This window comes from Colias croceus, chromosome 20, assembly GCF_905220415.1.
Source record: "Colias croceus chromosome 20, ilColCroc2.1".
Lineage (NCBI taxonomy): Eukaryota > Metazoa > Arthropoda > Insecta > Lepidoptera > Pieridae > Colias > Colias croceus.
This window is the reverse complement of record NC_059556.1, coordinates 6,514,234-6,519,807: the sequence shown is the minus strand read 5'-3', so window position 1 is coordinate 6,519,807 and position 5,574 is coordinate 6,514,234.

Here is a 5,574-nt window from a genome sequence, read left to right as displayed (position 1 = left end):
GCTGCCCGCGCGCTGCCCGCAGCCCGCGCCGGGCGGGCAGCTCGGGCAGCGCGGGGCCGGGCCGCGCTCGCCGCGGGCTAGTGGGCCAGTGTCCACTGTATGCGATCTCTGTAGGTAACGTGAATGCGGCCGGGCGGTCGGTCCGCCGCCCGGTAACGCCACGTACGCATTATACTCGATGTGCCACTTTTGTACCCTCGATCCTACTATTGTCTCATTGTTCTATCCCTCTGGTCGCTTCTTTTCTTTCACTCTTTTCTTCAGTGGAAGAGACGAACCGCCGCCCTTTCCTTTCCCTGCAAAGGTTTCGTTCCGCGAACACAATGAGTATAATGGGTACGCCGTTCACACCCCGCTATCCCTCTTTAGACTCGCACCAGTATAGAAACCAAACCGTGCGTTAAATAAGATTTTAGACTAATTTATTGAAAACGCGAATCGTGCGTTCTTTTTATAATGATTATTAATTTTGTGATTTGACTAATTGTTGTCATCGTTCCTATGATTATGATTTATATTTATAGAAATCTTGTTCAGGTTTTTTTGAAAATCGACACAGATTTTTCTCTCCACTTTTCGCTTCAATTCTTACTGGAATGTAGGTCGGACGACGTTCCTCAACTTTGAGTGCAACCGTCGGGTCCTGCGAGCCCTCACTCGCAGGACGCGACCGTCGCGCTCGAACCTCACAATATACGACGCACGTAATTAGTCCATAGGTTTAAAATAATTTGAGTACTTATAAGAAAATGTCGAAACCTAAGTCATTGTGTATAAAAAAGTTATTAAGTTGTAGCGATGTAAGTATATTCTCCGTTTTGTAAGAGTACTGTGACAATATAATGATGTCATTAGGCAACATACGACATAATATTGAAAGTTGTTTTAACTTATTTATTTTAATAGGTGTATCTAGTGAGTGAAAGCGCATGAGCTATTTTTTGTATCCATATTTATGTACTGCAGTGTAAATGTTTACGTGAAACACAAACAGAAATATTTTTTCGCATATTATATGTAGACTCATTCGTTTGCGCCACGATATTACTGTATCAGAGCATAAAGCGTATTTATTCTTTTCACTCTCATTTCATATTCCATGAGAATATGCGATGGGCGTCAGAGAATCGGCTAGATGTGAAAATAATTTATGTTAAATTGCCGTTGTATAAAACTTTCTTGTAGATATTGTTTTACTATAGTTGTTACCTCTTATGTTGCCTTTTGTACTCGAGCATAGATTTAATGAAGGTTAGAGTCGACAAAATTGTAAAATTTATATCAAACTATGAATAGACTGATGATCAATAATAATGTTCTTGTATTTAATTTTGTAAGATGACAAAATGTAACAATAAATTATGAGGAAATAAGCGTTGCCGAGTAACATTATGATATCTAGTGTACTTAAACATTGATCACAGTGATATGAAAGACTTTCATTTTTCTTTTATTCCTCCAATATTATGTTCTATAGAATGTTATTGATAAACAATAAAATGACAGTTTTTTAAATTTATTTATTAAAACTATCATGATTGTATTGAATTTATTATTAATTAATCAATGTTCAACTATTATTAACCGACTTCAATAAAAGGAGGAGGTTATTATTATTATTCGGCCGGTATGTTTTTTTGATTATTTAAGATTGACTGATATGAAATTGTCTTCTTGATTTTAACTTATTTTATTGAATCATGAATGCATTTATAGTAAATTGTGGATATACTGAAAGAATTTAATTAAAATTTCAAATCATTCCATTTCTCTAACGAGAGACTATTAAATATTTATCTTTTAGCCTATTTTATAATTATCACTATTTTTCTAATTATATTTTGCATGCGAACCACATGATTATTATTTTAATATGCTATATTTTTCTAAGTAAGTACAATAATTTATTATTCTACAATACTTTCTCTACTTTTAGTATATTCACATGTATTCGTATAATTTCAAAAGAAAAATGAAAGCATGTAGACAGGAAGCGTAACAAAGAATAATTCCATAGATAGCTCCTATCACAATAAAGTCATATTGAAATTGCTAATACGGTGATATTTTTGCCAGCGAGTGTATGTGACGAATGTGTATTATTATGTGCAGTGATGCAACGAGAAATAAAATGTTAATAAACAATTGTTTACAAAAGATACTTGGTTATTTTATTTTTATATTTCTACTCATATTACCTAAATTGTTATTACATTTAACAAGGTATGATATTTAATTGAACCTGAAAAACAAAATTACAAATTAGTTTTGAAAACTTAATAATTTGATTGATCTATTTCATTTTTAGCAAATTTATAGCATGGTCAAAGCAATCATCTACAATATAACACAACAAACAACAATTATTATTATTAGTAATTAATTAGCAGTATTATTTTAGTTGGCTAATACACGTCGATCTACTTTAAGCCTAAAACATAATGAGGAAGATGAAATTCGAACAGGTAGATAATTAATTTAAAGACTAAAAAATCAGTCATCAATCGAATTCACTCATGAACAGAAAAACTGGTATTTTTATATAAAACTAGCTTACCTAGCGTCTTCGCCCGCTTTGTCCAAAACCTAAAATTATATACTAAGACATTCCTCCTGAATAACTCTATCTATTAAAAAAATATACATATATTGCTTAGAGAAATCATTTCAAATTGTTGATAAGTTACAATACGGTTATGGTACAAAAGCTACCTACTGAATCTTTACATCTAGCCAATGATAAGTTAAAAGTTTGTTACCTACCAACATTACACAAGACACAAAACATTCGATTTTCAAAAGCGTCACACGAACGTACAACGATTGTCGTCAAAAAGAGATGGCATGGCATATAGGTAGTCCATTGAAAAGTTACATTTAGGGTTGCGTTTTTTAGAGAACGCAATTTTTTTTTTTGATGTGTAAGGGTATAACAATGAAAAAATATTGTACCGTAAAATGGGGTTAATAGACACAACTTTCAACTTCTAGACTGATTTTCTTACACATTTTGTATGAAAGCTGTTATCAAAGAATTGTCAAATTGCGAGTCTCGTTTTAATTTACCAAATAGTTATGCTTTGATTATACATAAATTTGAGAATTATTTGTGAAATAGGAAAAAGTAGGCCGTTTCTATTTACCTTGAAAGTGGGGTCAAAAGATACGACAGAGGGGTGAATAGAGAAAAAACTTAGGGTTGTCAAAATCAACTTGTTTTGTACTTATGTACCTACTTATTCGTTTTTCAGTAAACAACTATCAACAATAATTGAAAAGTTTAATTTTTGTAATTATAATCATATTGGTAGCGTTAGTAACATTACAAAGGTTGAAAGGATTAATGCCGATTAAGGCCGTTGAAGATAAAAAATGTAACTTTCAAATTAAAGTGTCACAGAAAAACATTTTAACAAAAATTTTTAATTGAAAACTGTTATGATGAAAAAATACTCGATTGACAACCCTGAAAATCATGTTTCTATTAACCTCTTTCTCGTTGCTATCAACCCCTCACTCGTATCTATTCACACCTTTGATCGATTCTATTGACCCTAAAGGCGTGTCTAATCGCCCCCCACTCGGTTCTATTCACCTCGAATTCAGTAAAAAAATTCTAAGTCTCGATTTTACTAAAAAATTAGAACAAAATGATGGAATATTGATACTCAACTTTTTATTCCTAATAGATGAGAAACTTAGCTATCCAAGTATGCAAATTGACAAGGAGATAACGGTGAAGAACTTGATGTTTTTTTAAAAGTTTTACACAGTTAATAAACAGTTGTACGCAGACGTTCACTTCAACAGCTTTTTTCTTTATGTCATTAAACTTTACGTAAATTTTAATGTTGCCAGATTGAAGGAAAAATGTTGCAGTTTTATTAATAGTGGGAATAAAGATACTTTAACAGACTATAGAGACACTAGAACGACCCAAGTTCTCAGGTTTGTTTCTATACACCCCGCGATTTCTATTCACCCCATTTTACGGTATATAAAAGTTGTACGATTTCTTCGTAAAATGATAAAAAAAAGTTTTACTGAAAAATTTGTGGTAGCTTACAGAGATAACAAGGATAAAATTTTTTGATTTGATGGTTCTCAAATATTTATTAATAACTGAATTTTTTTTTTGGTTCAATCTCAAGATAATTACCTAAATTATTCGAAAAAATATTTGTCCTACAAAATCTATGGTTGGTTCAAAGAGTCCCCCTTTCCAAAGTATATCGATAACGAGGTCATCATAAATGATTACTAACAAGCTGATTTTTTTGTTTTCACTTAGTTAATGTTTATATAATTCAACAGACATATTGTCCTACAAATTGCGTAATAAATATTTGAGAACCATCAAATCAAAAAATTTTATCCTTGTTATCTCTGTTAGCTACCACAATCGAGACTTTCGTACACGAAATTATTCGGTGTCTCATCAAAATAAAGCTACAAACGGAAAATCAGCTTGATAGTAGTCACTTGCAAAAATGGGCGATGTATCCTGAACTATCTAATTTCTGAACATTTTATTTTTGTGATAATTTTAAATTTAATTAATAGAACTTTTCTTTTGAAATTTGAATACTACGTGAATATTGAGATTAAAATTACTATCCTATCAGACTAGTAGCTATTAGTTAGCAGCATCAATTAATAGTGCAGTCATTTTACCCCAAATTAGGTGCAAATCTCGGAAAATCGAGATACACTACGCCTCTATCTCGAAAACAGTTGTTGAAGAGAATTAAATTCTCTCCAATATTGATAATAAATGCATATAGCGTAAAAAGTTAAAAACCATAGAAAACGTGAAAATTTTTCTTTTGTGATCTTTTGATTTTAAAATTTGCGACCATCCAATTAGGTACATGTGAATTTTGAGAACAGCTTTAGGATGCAAAAATACAAGTTTCTTCCTACGATATATAAAAGAGCTAGATACGTTACCCGCTCTCTATTTTGGCAAGAAAAAACTCAGCTAAGTGCCCGAGTTTCACTTAGTCACGCACCATTCAGCGTCGTGGCTGGACGTTCATTTTGTATTTTAATCGGCAGTTGTTATTACGAAGTACATGAGTGAGACATGTATTATGTCTCGTGCGTGAGAGTGAAAGAGAGAACAACTGTATTGGTGATAATGCGTTAGTAAGTAGGTATGTATTAATTACGCTGTTTTTTAGTGCAATGATGTTGGCGTATGCCGCGTCTACTAGTATATTATTATAGGTCATTGGTTTCTTCGTTGTAATAATATACTGGGTAGATCTCTCAATTTTCCTAGGCCAACCCCTAAAATGATTGGACTAAAATGCCAAATTTCAGATTGATTTATTTTTATTGTGATCATTGTGTGTAATATTAACTGCAATTTCAATCAATATCAAATAACTTTCTTATACCAAATAATGCATGTGTAGGTATGTCCACCTTTTTACCATATTTGACTCAGGTACATTTCATCTTAAGAACAAAGATTTTACTAAAATCAATTTACTAGATCTGTAAAACCATTTTCTTGAAAAAGGTAGGTAATATAGGTAGGTTAGGTGTCAAACAAATAAAACAAAAAAA